Here is a 19,543-nt window from a genome sequence, read left to right on the forward strand (position 1 = left end):
GGAGCCCACATTATTGCTTGTTCCGGAAAGTCCTTCCTCTCGTAGCTTGTAAGGTTAGCTGGTTGGCAGCTTCCCCACCCTCCTGTGTAGACAGCCTCTTTTGTGCCTCTGCCAAGGACAGCCCTGGGCTGGCTCAATGACCTCAAGTCTTGCACAGGTGGAGCTGGTCACCTCTAAATTGACCAAGGGGAAGAGTCCGGTAGCCTGGCCTCCATCCAAGAAGTGCATCTCTTCGTGCAAGGACCCTGCTGCCCCCCAGACCGAATGATGCTCCATTTTCCTTCCAGAAAACCCAGGAAGTAACTGGGGCCCAGGCAATGAACACGCGCGCACACACACACACACACACACACACTCGGCTCATCTTCCCCCTCTGTGAATTTTGGATCACAGATCAAGCCTGCAGCGATGCAAGGGTCGGACGAGGGACAGGGATATATCTTTCTTCGGGGATGTTTATAGTTCAAAGGCTCACAAAAGAACATGGTACACAGACCGTGTTGAGAAAAAGAAGGGGGACGGGTCAGTGTCTCCTCCTGAAGGGGGAGAGTGCTACCAACCCTCCGACAGGATTTTCATTTTTCTTTCCTAGACATTTTGTTGTTTCATTAATTTTTTCCTCCAGGGAGGCAGCAAGAGTGGGCAAAGGGAAATATGTGGGGAAATAGCCTTGCTGAGATTAAACAAATCTCTGTCGCCGTGTGTCCATCTGCCCGTCCATCTGTGGATAACCTGTAATTATTAATAATATGAGTGATGTCATGAACATTCTGGCACGAATGCAGAGCCCCAGAGACCACTCTGGAACCAGTCGGCGCAGGACAAAGCCGGGGAATGATCAGCCGTGTTTGCACTGGAGCTGCGGATAAATCTGGCTCGCTGGCTTGCGCCCTGTCTGCAGTCGGACTGGAGCATATTGGGTTTTCTCATAAACTTCCAACGAGATCAGATTGGCGGCATCTCAAAGGAACACCTCTTATATAAAACAAGGTTGAGTACATAATCCAGCAAAAAATGTCATTAAAAGGACGCATGGTGTGGAGTGGGGCAACCTTAAATTTACTGAGAGCTGAGTGTTTTCGGACAGCGCGCGAGAGAGGCACCCAAGAAGATGACAAAGGCCGGGGGCGGGGGACTACGAGAGACATCCCCAAAGGCCCTGTTTCTGTTTCCCTTTAAAATATTCATGAAATCATCTAGAGAGTAGGAAAAGGAAAGAAGGAAAAGCAATTCTCAATAAGGGCACTCTCGAAAGAAGCTAGAATTCCGGAATATTCCAGAAAGACTTTGTAGGACATTCCACACCAGTGGCTGAGCGGCAGAACTGGCACCAGGGCAGACCCACACTTCAGGCTGTGGCTTGGGTTGTCTCTGACTGGGGCAGCCGTGCCCTGGGGAGGGGGAACGGCCAGCCAGCAGCTGCGTAGGAGCCTTTGGTCACGGGGAGGACCCAAGCTGCTGGATCCCAATCTGGCTTCCCCGTGGGGCCCTAGCCCTTGAAACATGGGGGTTTTGTTGGTGTTATTCACCAACGGCGTCCCGGCTCCCAGAATAGGAACACTATAGTAGGTGCTCAAGAAAAAAACGTACTACATGAGTAAGTCCAAGAATCATCTGTCGCAGGTGTTTGAGTACACATTTGCACCTGGCCCAAGTGTCCTGCCCAATTCAGGGGGCTGCTGGCACGGGGGTGGGTGGGTGGTGTGCTGGGATTAGAAAAAGAAAGGCACTCCTCCCAGGTGACATGAATATCACACAGGGTGCTTTCGTCAGGCCACAGAATTTTCTGGAACTGTTCCTTCAACAATGTCACCACCTTGCAGCACCACGAAGGCTGTCCTTGGCAGTTCACCATGTTGTTGACTGAGCAACTGGAGGCTTCACAGCTGCCTCCCAGACAACGCACTCTCTTACGTACTGGAAAGAACAGCTGATCCCTTTGCGAAACTTTCCTTGTTCCAAAGAAAGAGGAAAAGAAAAAAAACCCCAAAACACAACCCAGAAAAAGTACAAAGGCTAATCTCACTCTGGAATCGATCTTCCATGAGAAACTTGAGAAGATTTTGGCAAAGGGCTTTGATCCAGTCTCAGGAAGATGGAGGAGGTTGTCGCAGCTGTGACACAAAAGCAGAAAATGCCGAATTCTGCCGGTGAAGTCAGACTTTCCTCGGGAAGCCAGGGGTGAGGAGGGATGCCGTAGAACAGCAGACGTCCCCCACGGAGACTCCCGATCTCGGTGACAATGAGGACACCACAGACACAACACTAGAAAGGAGCATGGCCAGCTTTCACGAGGCAGATCCTGCTGGCCAGGCACTTTCCTGTCATGTTTACAGCAACCCCACAAGGTAAATGCTAGTATTGCTGCGACTTTATAGATGAGAAAACTGGTATTTAGGGAGATTAAGCAAATTGCCAGTGTCACAAAGCTAGGGCGTGGCGGAGCTGGGATTGAAACCGGGTCATCCTGAAACGCGAAGAGAGGGGAGGGCACTGCCTCCAGCCTGTCCACAAAATTAACAGAGCCTGAAATGTGACAGCACAGAGACGGGGGGTGGAGCTCTCCGGTCCTCGGAGGGCCCGGAGAAAAGCATTCATCATCAGGAGGACTGGTTGGGGTTTAGGAAAAGAATCTTAGAAAAATAAAATACTAGCTAACTCCTAAGAACATAAGAGGAGACCAACATGGGGACCTGGAACAGTAACCATCCAGCTGGGCTCCGTGCAAAGCACTGTCATTCTCCAGGACAGGCTCCAGGATTCGGTGTCTCCGGGTCTCTCTCTGTCCCCCTGCTCTCCCTGCCCTCTGACCTCCGTGCCCTCCGCCTCCTGAGAGACTTCTCCCTCCCTGCAGGTGTGTGCGCCTGCCCTCCTGGGCCTCAGAGTCACAGAAAGGGCCACCTGGTGGCCCCAGACATCTGCAGACTCCATTTCCCAGCCCAGGTCATGGTCAGGGGTGGGCGTGGGTCCAGCAGCCCACGGATGAGTCCCAGGCTCCACCGAGGAGTGTTTTCTCTCTGGTGGCCCATTGTGCCTGAGCTCTGGTCTAACCACAAAGCCCGGCGGGGGGCGGGGGGGCGGGGACGGGTGGGGACCTGAAGATCACAGGGGTCGGGGTGGAGGAAGGGAGTCTGGGAACACCCACCTACCCCTGACCTCTCACTACCGGAAAGACACCTCTCTTTGTGGTTTAAGCCAGCTGAGTTTGGCTGCTTGTATGCAAAGAAGAAACCCTCCTCCCTGACTCACTTCTGCCGTCTGCAGTCATTGCTTCGCCCTGTGGAGTGTCTCCGTGTCTGAAATGCAAACTCGGTCACCGTCTTACTCCCGCTGCCAGTGTGGTCCGGACTCCTTGCTGGGCCTGCGGCGCCCCCGTGCTCAGGGAGGGTTTCAAACCTCTGAGCTTTCGCAAAAGTTCGTCTTCTTGGGACGTCCTTTCTGTGCCCACCCCACTCTCTCACATACACGAGGTGAGCCCTGCTTATATGTCCAAAGATCAAGAGTCTTTCCCGCAGTCTGTCTCATTCATGTGAGTTGGGTCCTCCCTCAGGTTCCTCCCTGCACACCCGGGTCCCTGGACCTTCCTCTGCTATGTTGATGGTCATGCTCTGTGACGTTTCCACCCCATTGCCAGACCCCGAGCTTCTGGAAACAGGGGCCATGCTTGTTTCCCTTTACATCAGTCACATTTTGCAGAACGCCCCACGTAGGGGATGAGGGCTGGCTAGCCATAGGTTGGGTTATACTCAGTTATGGTAACATTGGTAAATTGCCAGAAAAATAAAAAAAGACTTTTCCAAGCTCTTCAAAAGAAAAATGGAGCCCCGTTCAGAAGAAGTAAAAATCAAGATAGCTTCAAGCTTCCCGACCGCAAAAAAGCAGGAGAATGGAATAATGGTTTCGTAATTCTTTTTTTTTTTTTAATTTATTTTGAGATAGAGATCGAGAGAGAGAGAGAACTCGAGCAGGGGAAGGGCAGAGAAAGAGGGAGAGAGAGAGAATCCCAAGCAGACATCACGAAGCCCAATGTGGGGCTCGAACTCATGAACCCTGAGATCATAACCTGAGCTGAAATCAAGAGTCAGATGCTCAACTAACTGAGCCACCCAGGTGCCCCTGGTTTCATAATTCTTTTTTTGGTCATGTTTATTTTTATTTTTGAGAGAGAGAGAGAGAGAGAGCAGGGGAGGGAAAGAGAGAGAGGGAGACGTGGAATCCAAAGCAGGCTCCAGGCTCTGAGCTGTCAGCACAGAGGCCGACGTGGGGCTCGAACACAAGAACCGTGAGATCACGACCTGAGCTCAAGTTGGACGCTCAACCAACTGAGCCACCCAGGTGCCCCTGGTTTCATAATTCTTAAAGACGATGTGAGGTGGAGTTGGCTAGGGCGGCCATGACAGAATACCACAGACTGGGGGGCATAATCACAGAAGTTTATTCCACAGACTGGGGGCATCATCACAGAAGTTTATTCTGTGGCGGTTCTGGAGGCTGGGAGTCCACAGGCTCGGTTTCTCCCAAGACCTCTCTCCTTGGCTTGCCGATGGCCTTGCCTCTGTGCACATGCTTTCCTGTTGTCTCTGTGTGTGCAAATTTTCTCTTCTTATACGGACACCCGTCAGACTGGATCGGGGCCCACTATGGCCGAATGCAGAACCATTTTGAGGTGCCTGGAGCTAGGGCTTCAACATATGAATTCTGGGGACACAATGCAGTCTGTAACATAAACCGCGCTATCGTTCTCACACAGGAACAACAGAAAGACCCTGTAAGACTTGCCCTCTCCAGAGCTTGCCTTTCTAGAACACACTTTTCCTCTGAGATCACAGGCAGGCTTTTACGTGCCTGAAATAAAGAAATCTGCAATAAAAATGTAATTGTGGGAAAACACTTTTGCCAACCTGTGAAACTAACTACCATTAAGAGACGAGCAAATATATGGATGGGGGTGGGCGGCTGTGTGTAGAGGGAGAGCAGGTAGGAGCATGAGGGGCTGGTGAGTTACCCATATGTGTGACCTACCGGTAAGCTCCAGAGCAACTGAAAAGCCCTCCATGGTCTCTACTTTCTCCTTTCCTTCCCTCTCGTCCGATGCATCAACCCATCGTTGACCTGCTTTGAAATATCGCCAGGCTCTGATGGCGTCTCAACGCCTACTGCGATCGCTAGACCCCAGGGCTCTTGGACAGGGGTAATGGACTTCTGCCTGGCCCCCTCACAGCCTGGTCTCCACTTAGTGGCCAGAGGAAGTCTTTAAAAGTTTGATCCAATCACTCAAAATTTAAATTACTTCTCTGCTCAAAACCTTCTTAAAACTTTTCTCTTCTATGCCAGTCCTGCTCTCCCCCTGCTATGGACCAACCTCAACTGCCCTCTCCCTGCTCCCGCCCTCTTCACTTCCTTGTTGATCCTTAGGAGGCCACACGCGTGTCGGACTCTCTCCCTGCCAGGTATCTGCGTTCTGGTCTTGGTTGGAATGAGGGCTTAACCCACCGGCTTCCCTGACTATTTCGGAAAAGAGCCCTCCGCTCCTGCTTTGCTTCTCTCTATGGCGCTCACGGCCATCTGCCCTACTCCTGTGTGTCTGTCTTCCTCTGCTAGACTTTCAGGGCTCTGATGAGGACTTTTGTTGGGTGCAAATGAAGGAGGTGGAGAATGCCACCTCTCATCCTCCATCGGAGGTGACAAAAGGACAATGTTGATGAGAGGCTAATAAATCCTGTAGATGTTAACCAGGTTAAACGTATGTATGATGGCTTAAGATTACAGTAGTGTTAATCATGGAATGTCACCTTCCAAACAATTTTTAAGCGTTAGATCCAGATAGACTGTGGTCACCGGATCACAAACCATCAGCGATGAGGCTTCTCTAAATGATGATAACAACGGATGGTATTCGTGATTATACCGGTGACCACGAGGGGTTAAATTCCCCTATCAAGAAGTCAAGTCTCTGGTTGATGAAAAACTAAAATCTACAGGATGTTGCTTACTAGACATCCATCGACACGGAAGGAAGGATTAAAAACAGAGAAGGAAAACAGATAAGGCATACTTAATTTAAAAAAATTAGATAAAAGGTCAATGTCTCTTGATAAAAATTTTAAAAATAATGAATACATGACATTAATTAAACTTCTTGTATAGGGTCAACTAATATAGCATCAAGGCATTTTAAATAAAATCTGTTAAAAAGTAGCAGTGGAGGTGGTTGGGTAATAAAAAACCCACAATTATAAGAAGAGACATTAATTCACTAGAAGCAGGAAACACAAATAAAATGAGGGTAGGGGAAAAGTTGTTAATATAAATAAAAAGAGCCAGCAGATATAGGCAGGACTCTTCTGCTAAAGCAGGAGTTACTCATCTTTATGAAAAAATTTTCTGTAACAAGGGAGGATATAAATAAAAATGATCAGATCTTCCAATGAAAAGATTACCCTTTGATCCAAATACAAAGCAAATGGACACTAAACAAAGCCCTGAAGAAAATCTAAATGAACTTCAAAGAGCAGAAGCTTTCAGAGGCTTCATTCCTTTGCAGGCAGTGGGAAAGAAAAATAACAGAAATTACAGAAATGAGAAATATATCCAGGACCTGGGCTTTGAAAATAAGGGTGAGACCGATAACACCTGTTCATCCCTGGCAAATCTAACCTAAGAACCGAAAGTCAGTATGAACCAAATTAGAAACGAAAGCGGGGGGGGGGGGGGGATAAATAATAACAATAGCTTTTAGGGGCTTCTCTGCTCAGTTGTCTCTTCCCAGGTTTCCCGTGGTGGTCCCTGAGCGTGGGGATCAAGGAACTGGGCAGGGGTGATAGTTGGGGGACCAGGGCTCCAGGCTTTGCTTAGCTCAATGTCACGGGGCCATTTCCCCCTTGGATGCCATCTGACTTCAGGTCTGGATGCCTGTGTCCGGACAGGCTCTTTGGGGTCAGGCCCAGCTCTTGTTCCAGAAGGAGAGGGAGGTGTGTGTCTGGATGAGTGCTTCCCTACTTCACGCGGGGTCTGTTCGTGTTGCCGAGTTCGGAGAAGGCAGTATTCTATGTGTCACTGTGAGTGTGTCCCTCATCTTCCATCACGGAGTGGAAGATGACCATCCAGATGTTAGCCTGTAATCTTTTCTTAAATTTTATGAAGGGCCGATTCTCGTTTTTATGCTTCAGCACGAGCGCCGTAACGAAATACCAACAACAGACGTGTATTTCTCATAATTCTGGAGGGTAGAAGTCTAAGAGCAGGGTGCCAGCATGGTTGGTGCCTGGGGAGTGACCACCTTCTGGCCTGTGGATGGCCGCCTTCCCGGTGAGTCCTCAAGAAGGTGGATCTCTCCATCCGACAAGCCCTCCGGGGTCTCTTCTTATTAGGGTAATGGTCCCATCATGAAGGCCCCACCCTCATGACCTCATCTAAACCCAGGTACTTCCCAAAGACCCCACCTCCAAATCCCATTACACTGGGGGTTAGGGCTTCAATGTATGAATATGGTGGGGTGGGGGGTGGGGGGGAGACATAATAAGTAGAGAGCAAGTATGTTCTGCCATTTTGGCTTCCATACACATTTAAAGATGTATTCTGTTTTTAAAATTATTTTTAATTTAAAGGGAGAGAGAGTGCGAGTGGGTGAGAGGGGCAGAGGAAGAGAGAGAGAGAGAGAGAGAGAGAGAGAGAGAGAGAGAGAGAATCCTAAGCAGACTCTAGCTCCGCTCGTGTGTGCGGGTGTTTGCAGCTCTCGGAAGGCCAAAAGCCACCTCGTGGCAGTTGACAAGTGACATCGACGACTACGTACCAAAGAGGTGCCAGCTGGCGATCCGGGGTGCGGGCGGCCGCCGTGTTGCCTGTGCCCCCCCCCCCCCCCCCCCCCGCAAAGGCACGGGCGCACCCTGCACGGACCCCGGCCGCGCTCCCGGGACAGAGGCGCAGAGCCCGGCGCTGGGGCAGTGGCGGCCCGGGGGCAGCGCCGTCCCCTCTCTCTCCCTCTTTGCAGACACAGGTGTCCGGGCGGCGAACAGGGCAGGCGGACTTCAAGCTCGGAGCCACCTTTTTCCTCTCCTGCCCGGGTTTTAGGTGGAAATAACCGACGTGCTCTGAGGCACCTTTCAGTACCTGGAGAAGCAGGTGCCTCGCGTGGCTTCCGCGCCCGGCCTCGCTCCGCTCCGTCTGTTTCAACTTGCAGGGCGGGAGGCCTGGGGCGTGGGCTGGCTGTGCCCGGGAGATTCGGGGAGGCTCACCCTGCCCAGAGAAGGAGGCTTTCCGCTGGTCCCGGCCGCCCCCACCTCCGGCCCCAGGCTTTTGTGTCGGGGCTCCTGGTCCCCGGGGCCCCAGCCCGCGCGCGGCTCAGGCTGCTGCCCGACTTTGAACTCCCCACCTCGGGGCCCTTGTAGCCAGTCGACAGCTCACTCGACTGACCTCCTTTTAAGCCTCCGCGGGTTGTCTCGCTCCACGCGTGAGCTTGATCGTTCTTCTCCTGCTCGCCTTGTCGGCTGCCGTTGCTCCCGGGACGTTTCGGGCCAGCCCCGCGCAGCCCTCCGAGAGCTGAAAGGGAGCAAGGCCAGGGGCGGGCCGAGCAGACGTGTCGGTGCTCTCTGGCTGACAGGGATCCCCAAAGGCGAAACGCGAGCGGGAACGCACACTGGGGGCGTCGGGGCTCTGCTGGGAAACGTGCAGCACGGCGTGGGCCCCAACCTGCCCGCCGGCCTCTCCCGGCAGGTGGAGGTGCGCGTGTTGAGGGCCACTGATCACCGGGACGTGTCCTCATGCATCACAATTACAGAAACACCTGTGCTAAATACCTTGGTGCGGGTCGGTCGTGTGAACTCACAGGGTGTCCGACCGCCTCCGAGTTTCTCATTTCTATGCTGTCAACAAGCCGCAGGTGTGCACGGCGTGAGTCGGGAGGCTGTGGTTTGCAGGTCTGGGCTGACAGACCCACGTCCAGGACGCATCTGTCCTCGCCGGCTCCGTGCACCCCATACATAGTCCCGTGGTCACAGAGGGCTCGGAGGCCGTTTGTCACGCCAGCCCCGCCTCTCGGCCTCTGGCATCCGGGGAAAGGAGGTGAGAGCAGAAGGGAAAATTCGTGGAGAGGCTGGAGCTCCTCCGGCCCTCGGGTGGGGCTGGGGCTGCCTGAGGCCCGAGCTGAGGGAAGGTGGGGAAGCCCCCAAGAAGCTTCCGGTAACAGAAGTGACAACCAAGGGCAGACGGGCCTGTGGCCACCTCTGGCCTGCGGACCAGATCTGCACTACTTGAAAGAGCGTCGAGGTCTTTACCAACATTAGAGGTCAAGCGCGTTCACCAAGTAAATATCGATTTCTGGCTTCTTTCGAACCGTCAGCAATCTGTCCCGGGGGACCCCCATCCCTGTTTAAAGCTTGAGCTTCGCAACCCCCGCCTTTGTAAGCTGCACACCCTCTTTGGCGGCTTCGTGTGCTTTGTCCTTCACGGGGCCCACCCCGAGGTGACTCGGGGGCAAACGGCTAAGAACGCTGTTCCTTCCACGTCCACACAGGCGGCCTAGTCCATAAATGGCATCCCCCTCTGGATGACAACCTCTAAGAAAGGGCTCGGGAAATGCTGTAACAGGGGCGCCTGGGTGGCTCAGTCCGTTAAGCGTCCGACTCTTGGTTTTGGCTCAGGTCATGATCTCACGGCTTGTGAGTTTGAGCCCCGTGTTGGGCTCTGTCCTGACAAGGAGCCTGCTTGGGATTCTCTCCCTCCCTCCCTCTCTCTCTCCCTCTCTCTCTCTGCCCCCTCCTGCCCGTGCTTTCTTTCTCTCTCTCTCTCTCTCTCTCACAATAAATAAACTTTAAAGGAAAAAGAAAAAAAATGCTAGAACAGACCCCACCCTTGCATTTTGCACACTGAATCCGTGCAGAAAATTGCCCTTGAGTCGATCCTAATGCGGAAATACAGTGTTGGGAATTCTCTGCTGTTAGCATTCTGGATTGATACCCCGGTGATTTTTAGTAGGTTAGTGGTGGAAGCCATTGGTGCTTTTGTAACCCCCCCCCCAGAGTGTTCCCCCGCATGACTCCACGGTCACCCCAGCAATCACAAGGTCTTCTGTGCGCGAAGCCAGTATTCTTCGCGGGCTGGGGATCCAGGCCTGCCTGCTGTGGCCGGGGCTCCATCCAGCTCTGTCTCTTGTGACCCCTGTGGCCGGAGGAGGGACGTGGTGTGGCTGTGGGTGGAGTAGAGCGAATGTGCCCTTGCCAGATACAATACAGGGTGCCAAGGTAAGTCTGAGCTTCAGATAAGTGAGGTGCGTAAACATGTCCCGAACAGTGCACGGGGCATAGATTAAAACTTACTCATTGTTCATCTAAAAAGCTCAAACTGAGCTGGGTATCCTATATTTTTGTTACCCTTTTAAATCTGTCACCCTTATTTTTCTTTCTAAGGATTATGCCCAGGTTCGTGAAGCTTCTTTGCACGCCCTAATTTCTTGGGCTGTGGTCCAGCTTTGCACATCTGGATCGGGCACCGGGCATCCAGAAGAGGCCGCCGTGGGTGTCTGGGGGCCGTCCTCCTCCTCTAATTGGCTGTCAGTGTTTCTTTCAGGGCGCCTGTGAGCTCCACACAGCTGCTCCGCCAGGGCACAGCTTCCTGAATAAATAAACACTGCTCTTAACGAGTCTAAGTGTGGCCACTTTGATATAAGAGGTTCCGTGGGCCTCCAGAAGGTACGATGCAGTCAGAGCCCCCTTAACTCATCTCGATCGTTCAAACATTTACCAAATTTGTGTTTCTACCCTCCTGAGGGTATCAGGTACTACAGAGATGGAATACATTTTCAGTACAATGTGCATTTATTGAGTACCTACTGTGTGTCAAGGACGATGCTAAACCTGGAGGGCCAGCAGGGGGCCGCACATGGGGCACGGAGGCTACGGGCTGCAAGCTCCCTCGTGTGACAGTTACAGATGGGGGACCGGGGACAGGCTGCAGCACGTCCTACCAGGGGGCCTGACAGGAGGGGCGCTTGACTGAGGCTGTGAGGAAACGCTTCCCGGAAATGGTGGCATCTGAGGTCTGGCAGGAATGGGGAACGAGGAGGAGACGACCTCAGCGTGGACGTCCGGAGGCCAGAGCCTCCCACACCTAGAGGAAGAGTGGCTTAGACCCCCTCCCCCCATCTGTACGTATCTCCTTCCTTTTCTCTCCTCTCTCCTGAAGGCAGGGTCTCGAGTGGGCCATCTAACGGAAACTTCGGTTGCCCCATGTACGTACGTGGCCAATTTCTCTCCTTCTTTCTCTCCATCCGCCAGCCAGGGGAAGCTCCAGGCCTGATTCAGCCCTGCTCACCTCCCACCCTACGCTGCACCCAACAGGATGGGTGTCCCCGGCAAAAACCTACAATCGTGCAATCATGCCAACTGGTGTCCACCTAAAGTCGGGACCGCCAGGTCAAAGGATGTTCAACCTCCCGCCCTCTCCATGTGTCTTGTCTTCCCCACTTGTCAGTGGGATCACTTCCTACCCTCTTTTCCCCGACAGAGTCCCTGGCTACCCGTCTCTCAGGGTAGAGATTTGGGCGCTTTTAATTTGTTTGTTTGTTTGTTTTGTTTGGGAGAGGCAGAGAGAGGATGTACGTGAGCGAGGGATAGAGAGGGAGAAAGAGAGAAGCAGGGCTCACCTCAAGCAGGGCTCGTGTTCACCTGATGTGGGACTCGAACTCATGAACCTTGAGATCATGACCTGAGCTGATGTCGGATGCTTAATGACTGAGCCACCCAGGTGCTCTGGGCTTTTGTTTGTTTGTTTGCTTGTTTTTGTTTTGTTTTGTTTTTTGACATTCAAGAGTCAGCGAGAGGTTAGCGGACTTGCTCAGGAGTCCATGCCTCCTCTGTGGGAGACCCTGGACCCCAGTCTTCTGATGGGCTTGGCACTGACCGTGTCCCACCTCCCTTGTGGTCTACACCCCCAGCTTACTGGTTGCTCCGTGCTGAAGCCACCCGGGCACATCTACTTTGGGCACAGAGAGGGATGTGCTGCTTGCACTCAGGCAGAGGGTCCTTGGGGACCTCCGTGTCCCCGTCACCTTCAAGAATTGTTAGTGTGTTTGCCACCGGAGAACGGCGGCGGGCGGGGAGGGAAGTCTGCTGAAAGGGGAGGGGAGAGAGGGAGGAGCACCCCGTAAAGACAGGCGGAGTCTGGAGTGTGGCTGCCGCAGCCAAAGAGTGCCCTCGAGACTGCCAGCCATCCTGAGAAGCTTCTAGGAGGGAGGCGCGGGGCGCTTTCTTCCTTCGAACCCCCCAAAGGAACTAACGTTACTGATATCTTGATTTTGCTCTTCTGGGCTCCAGAACTGTAAGAGAACAAACTTCTCTTGCTTCAAGCCACCCACATTGTGATCGATTGTTAGTGCAGCCCTACCAGTGATCAGAAAACATCGGGGGGATTGTAGCAAGAAGCTCACTGGCTTAAAATAAACAGGCAGAAAATTTAATACCTTAAAATGTCGTCGCATTTGGACACATCGCCTGATCGATTCTATTGTTGACTGATTGAATACATACGTGAAGATTGTATAAGAAAACGAAGGAGAGGGAGCCTGAAGTGCGGGTACAGGACAGGTGGGGGAGGTCCCCCCACAGCCGGCCCCACCGCGTCGCACATTTCTGAGCGTTCCAACTTCCGTGGTGATGAAGCAGGAGCGCAAACGTTTTGCAAATTTTGTTCCTGAATCATTTTCGCAAACTCTGTTTTGGGTAAAAGACAGAAAGCTATCAAACGCGGCACAGATTAACTTATCACGGAACTAAATGGGCTGTCAGTGTGGGGAGACTGTGCTTAGCCCAGTGAATTCAAATGCATGTAAATTTCCCTGGTGGCAAAGTTGAGGACGGGGAGCTGTCAGATGGTGACATGTGGAAATACATTAACAGTGTTTAAAATATATTTGAAGGGGCCGCCTCATATTTTGATAACACGCTCACCGACAGATGATTTGTGGGGACGGGAGATTCTGACCTCGTCTATTCCAGAGGAATCTTTGTAATGAGCCCCCAGTATGTTGGGCGCCTTAGTTCTAAAACAATTACCCGTGCCAGCCTGAACCGGCGAAGGTCCCCCGTGTCACCGACGTGTGGAGCTGGCTTCCGATACCCTGCTTGTCAGCATCACTCTCGATTACAAGGAAAGTGATTAAAAACTTCAAAAGAACCAATTACATTGTGTTATACCCCAGTGCTGCGGTGCCTCAACAAGAGAGACAGCCGGTCCTCAATTCTGCCCCTAACACGGCTTCGTGTTTTTAGTCTTGGTGTGTTTATTTGGGAAGTAGATGTCCTTGACTTATTGTAATTACTCTCCGTGTTTAAGGGAAAGGCATTACTGAGAGCTGTACTCTATTTAAAGGGATGAAAACATGTGTGTTTATTATTATCATTTTTTTTAGTTTATTTCTTTATTTTGAGAGAGAAAGGCAGCAGGGGAGGGGCAGAGAGAGGAAGAGACAGGGGATCCCAAGCAGGCTCCGGGCCGTCAGCACAGAGCCTGACGCGGGGCTCGAATTCATGAACCGTGAGATGGTGACCTGAGCCGAAACCAAGAGTCGGACGCTTAACTGGCTGAGCCACCCAGGCGCCCCAGAACATGTCTGTTTATGATGGGATTTGGTTTCAGTTATTATAGCCGTGCTGGGCATTCTCCTGAGTTTTCAAGAGAGGCAACCAAGATATGCGATTCTTGCCTGGTAAGTGTAGGTGCCCTGTAGCCTCCAACTTCCGTATAAAGTCCCCTGTTCCCCCCTTCACGTACTAGCCTGTCTTCAAAATTGGCACTCACGGACCAGCCTCACCTGACAAAACAGAAGGGGTGGTGAAGCCACTTGCCTCCCTTTGACCTAGAAATAAATCCATTAATATCCACCAGCTAAGCAAAGAGAAAGCGTAGTTTCTTTCTTGATATATTTAAAAACAAGTCATACATATTCATGTCTGCAATGATTTGATGGGACAATAGGGTAAATCTTGGTCCCTGTCTCACTCGGTGCACAAACACACAAGTCTAACACCACACGATGAGGGCTGGCGGAATGTACAGAATGCCTCGGGAGCACAGAGGTGGGGTACCTAGTAACCAGTACTCGGGCTGGGAGGGGAATCACAGCAGCATCCTGCAGGAAGACAAGACGTTGGCCAGGTGCAGGCAGGCAGGGAAAGACGATCATGCCCGAGATGCAAAAATGTGTAAATATGTGAGATGCTAACGGTCATTACGCATCTACTCTGTGCTAGGTCCTGGAACGGAGTTTGAATTTGGAGAACAGTCCAACCTTCTTCCTTAAGGACGCTGCTGGAAATAACAGTGTTGACTGAGTAGTGGGCGGCCCATCATAAAGTACGGGAAGGAAACTATGGAAGTAGAAAACGAAAAAGAGAGAAAGAAAGGAAGAAAATAGAGGCCCTCAGTAAAAACCAGTCATTTATTATCCCTGGGCTTCAATTGCATAGTTATTTATTGTTGTTTTCAAGATCCTTGATCGTTGGTCTCATCTGTCGTGAATCCAGTCAGTGAATTTGTCAATTCAGATGTCGCATTTTTTATCTCTAAATGTTTCATTAGTATTCCTTTTCTTTCTCATTTTATGTATATTGCATATTTTTAGAATAGTTTTTGTAAAAAATTTTGTCTGCAATTATTTCTGCTTTCACTTTCTGATTTCTTTCCTGCATATGGGTAGTATTTTTCTGCTTCTTCCCATTTCCAATAATTTTTTTTTTAAGTTAGACAATAAATTTTGTATTATTGCATACTGGGTTGTGTTGTCTTTCTTCAAATAATTTCCTCCCCTCGCAGGAAGTTAAGTTACTTAAGGATCAGCTCGATTGTTATAAGGCTTCTCTTCAAATTTAGTCGATTTGCGTTAGAGTCTGTCCTATTTTCTCTCTGTTACCAAGGTGTAACTCATCTGGAACCTTCTCTGTTCTCTACGCTGAGTGTTCAATAGAGACCCTCCAATCTGGATCCTTGGAGAACTTATGAATTCTTCTGTGCATGTGTGAGTTCTGAGCATATTTACACTTATAATTACTTAGTCGATCTTTGCATTTATCTATCTTATTGAGCTAAACCTGAAAGAGATCTACGCAGAGTTCTGGAGTCTTTCTCTGTGTATCTCCTTTGTCTCTGGTTCTATACCCCACACTTTCTAGCTCCTTCAGTCTCAAGAAACTTTGATCTGTTTCCTCAACACAGCAAGACCTCTGTGCTCTGTTTAGTATTCTCCTTTCTATATGAAACTAAAAGGGGCCTCAAAATAGAAACTCAAGGTGTTTGTGGGATTACCTGTTTATTTTTTCTGAGGCTTCATAGTTCTGTGATCCCTATTGTCCAGTGTCAGAAAACACTGTTGATTTGTCTATTTTGTCCTTTCTTCTAGTTTAGATTTGGTGAAAGGATACGTATCATCCGTGTTTGTCCATCATGTACTTATGCAAATGTTTTGACATTAGGAAGTTACTTGCATATTAATGGTTAAAAAAAAGAAAATGTGACAATTTCAGTACATGCGGAATCAAATGTTGATAAAAACTAATGATAAAAATACCTTGAAAGATATTTTATAAAACCGAGAAGAAAAAAAAGTGCTTAACTGGAAAATGGCATCTATTAAAATTGTATAGCAAACATCATTTTTCATAATTAACCACTAGACTTGCTCTTTTAATGCCAGAAACAAGATAAATATGCCACCATTATCATTTCCATTAAACATTGCAACTAACACAATAAAACAAAAAAGTATAAAGTGAGAAGGTATAAGAATTGGTAAAGAAAGAACACAAGTGCCATTATTTGCAGATGATATGATTCTACGCACAGAAAGCCCAAGAAACTCTACAGGCAAATAATCCGAATGAATAAAGAGCTTGGCAGGTTTACTAGATACAGGATCAGTATACACAAATCACTTCTTTCCTATGTATCAGCAATAAGCAACCAAGATTGTAACATTCAAGATACCATTTATTAATAGCACAAATACTATAGCAAAATTAATAGCACAAAAAAGTTAAAAAAACCAAAACATCTTGTTGACTTAATGTGTTTTCTCACCGAAAACAAAGAACTAGCCTTGTTTGAAAAATTGCCGGTCATGGGGCACCTGGGTGGCTCAGTCGGTTAAGCATATGACTCTTGATCTCGGCTCCGATCATGATCTCACAGTCGGTGAGATCAAACCCCACATCAGGCTCTGCACTGACAGCACGGCACCTTCTGGACTTTCTGTCTTCTCTCTGCCCCTCCCCTGTTTCGCATGTGCTCTCTCTCTCAAAATAAATAAACTTAAAAAAAGAGAAAAATTGCCAATTCTAAGTCTGAGGAGTGGATAGGTAGGAAAAATAAAAGAGCCTAGAATATGTTGTCAGAAATCAAAGAAATGCTCAAAAATTGTTGAAACAGATAAGGATGCGGGAGGGAACTTAGATTTAAAATTGTCCAAATTTGGGTCACCTTGAAGACCACAGAACGTACCACATTCTCCTTACACAAAGTGAAGTTGGTAGTTGATTATAGCACTTGGGGCAAAAAATGAAATTCATGCATCCAGAGTGATAGTCAAGGAAGAAAAGGAGGGAAGGTGGAGAAATATGGAAGTTCTTTTATACAAATGATGACTAGTTAATAAAGCACAAAGAATCTTAAAATTAGAAAACACTATCTTGCGACCACCAGTGGAACTTATTTAGACAAGGAACATCAAATGACTCCAAGAAAGCATATAGTCTCATGGTTTCAATGTATCACTTGGTAGATTATTTCTTCACTGAAGAGGGGACAAAGCCCATTTGCGCGAGAGAAAACTAGCAAACGCTAACTCAGTCAAGGGATCCCACTGAGCAACACCAGTAATGGGACAGGCTGATGTGTCTCCTGCTGTGTAGTATTCCTGCCAATACCGTTTGGTCTAATCATTAGAAAACTGTAAAGTCCAGTCCAGAGGCAGGCGGAGACCAATGTTGCAGATCGAAGGTAGTCAGGCACTGAGCAAATTCTCTTTTGCTCGGCCTTTTTGTTCCCTTCAGGCCGCCATGGATTGAAGGAGCTCCACCCACAGCTTCAGTGGATCCGCCCTATTCAAATGTTAATCTCATCCAGAACCACCCTTACAAACACACACCCAAAATAATGTTTAATCAAACACCTGGGCACCCTGTGACCCACACAAGTTGACATATAAAATTAACCATTACTCTTTGCCAGTCTTTCTCCTGTCTTTTCTTTCTTTCTTTCTTTCTTTCTTTCTTTCTTTCTTTCTTTCTTTCCTTCTTTCTTTCCTTCTTTCTTTCATTATCTATCATCTACCTATCTATTACCTATCTATTATCTATCATCTATTATCTATCTATCTATGTATCTATTTATCTATCATCTACCTATTATCTATCTATCTATCTATCATCTACCTATTATCTATCTATCTATACATCTATCTATCACCTATTATCTATCTATCTATCTATCATCTATCTATCATCTATCTATCACCTATCTATTATCTATCATCTTTCTTTCTTTCTTTCTTTCTTTCTTTCTTTCTTTCTTTCTTTCTTTCTCCAACTGTGATGAGTATTGTACTTCCAGATAGTGCCTTGACTTGCAAGTGTGAGGGATTAATGTCTGGTCTGGCTGTCAGGAAAGGTTCTCCTGGGGAAGGGACATCTCTGCAGAGAACTAGAACAGAAGTAAATATTCCAGGCAGGACAACAGACACAAAGATAAGTATCCCGGCACCCTGGGTGACCAGACGCCTATGGTGATTCTTGACCTCATTCTTGAGTATTGAAAGTGAGCTTCTGGCAACATCTCCTTTCTTTTCAGGGTCCGTGGGCTGCACAAGGGGCTGAGGGTTGATCTCCAGCCACCAAGCAACCCCAGGGCTCTGCATGGCCCCACGTTGGAAGGGCTCTTTTATCTGTGGCATGGTGTGGTGCCACCTCCTTGCCTGGGGAGCAGCCTTAGTTGGGCGGTAGGCTTGCTATGTATTTTGTTTACAAGGCTGTGCTGTCTTCTCACCCACAGCAGGAGAAGCAGGGCAGTGCTGGACCTTGTTAGGGAGCTGCCCGCTCCCATATTCTGCCAGGAACGAGGCGCATTGTTTCTGGGGCCTTTTGTAGTGTCCTTTTTGACATGGGATGCAGACCCCTCAACACAAGAATCTCTAGAAGTAGCAGTGCCTTGTACTCCCCAGTGCCTCCAAGATCGCTCTGGGCAGCCCTGACGTGTCGCATCAGACTGTAAAGTGTGGCCTGTGAGGAATTGTTCAGAACTGCCTGGAGTTCACTGCCCTAACACAGGTCTCCTTTTTATTGTTATTCTGCAAATGCCCCCCTCCTTGTCCAGCTGCAGACAGGTGGCCCTGGGCTGGCCTAGGATGAGGCTCTTTCTGTGGTTGGTGTGTGTGCAGGAGTGGGAAGTGCCGGGAAGCTGACACGTGGCCGTGAGGCACAACATCAGAGCATGAAGCCCACCTCCCACTCGGAAGGGAGCCCAGGCCTTTAATAGTGGTACCTGGAGCGGGGACTTGTCACCTGGCTTGGAAAAGGGTGTGGTCAGGCAGCTGTAGATGGGTGGACAGATGGGTGGACAGATGGGTGGACAGGTAAGGTCCCCACCAGCCTTTCCAGCCACCAGTGGCTGAAAACCTTGATGAATGAACTCATAGACTTCACACTTGGGAATAGCTCATCTTAGTTTTCCATTTCCTTTTCTTTTGTTTTTAGTTAATTCAGTTATTTTGTGGAGAGAGAGAGAGAAAGGGGAGGGGCACAGAGAGAGGGAGAGAGAGAGAATCCCAAGCAGGCTCTGCACTGACCGTGCACCCATGAACGGAACCGTGAGATCATGACCCGAGCCAAAGTCAAGAGTCGGATGCTTAACCAACTGAGCGACCCAGACGCCCCTAGCTCACCTTAGTTTTAAAATGTCAAGCCACGACATCATCAGGCCTTCAGAACCTCTTCCGAGTAGGGACTTCCTAGACGTTTGCTATCAGAGGGCACGGTTGCACCCAGATTCTGTTGGTTATTCATGTGGCTTTGGGGTAACTTACTCCATCTCTGGGAGCCACAGTATTGCGAGCTACAGGGAAGGGGTGCAAACACCCGCTTCTCTGGTTGCTGTGAAGGTAAGAAGCTGAAGCACATGTACTTTGTCTAGTACCCTGAGGATGCTAATCAAAGTGTCAGCAGCATCAACCGTGTGACTGCGTCAGTATACCGTTTTTCTCCTTTGCATATCCAAATACTGTTTCGTTTTGTTTTCCAATGCCCCCTCTGCTTTGCCAAGAGATGAACTGTTTTCCGGGGTATTACCAGGTGAGACCTTAGGAAACTTGATTTCCTCAAGTGGTCAGCATTGGAAAGCCCCGATTCACACAATTTTCCTCCTAGAATATACGAAGGAAACGCTAATGCCCTCAAGGACTCGCGCAGCTCTTCTGGATAACGTAGGCGTCTTCCGCAGTGGCATGCATGATTCCACTTATAAGGGTCCTTTTCTCCTAATAGAAGATTCATTTGCAAGGGTTCCT

The sequence above is a fragment of the Panthera uncia genome, chromosome D2 (genome assembly GCF_023721935.1).
Source record: "Panthera uncia isolate 11264 chromosome D2, Puncia_PCG_1.0, whole genome shotgun sequence".
Lineage (NCBI taxonomy): Eukaryota > Metazoa > Chordata > Mammalia > Carnivora > Felidae > Panthera > Panthera uncia.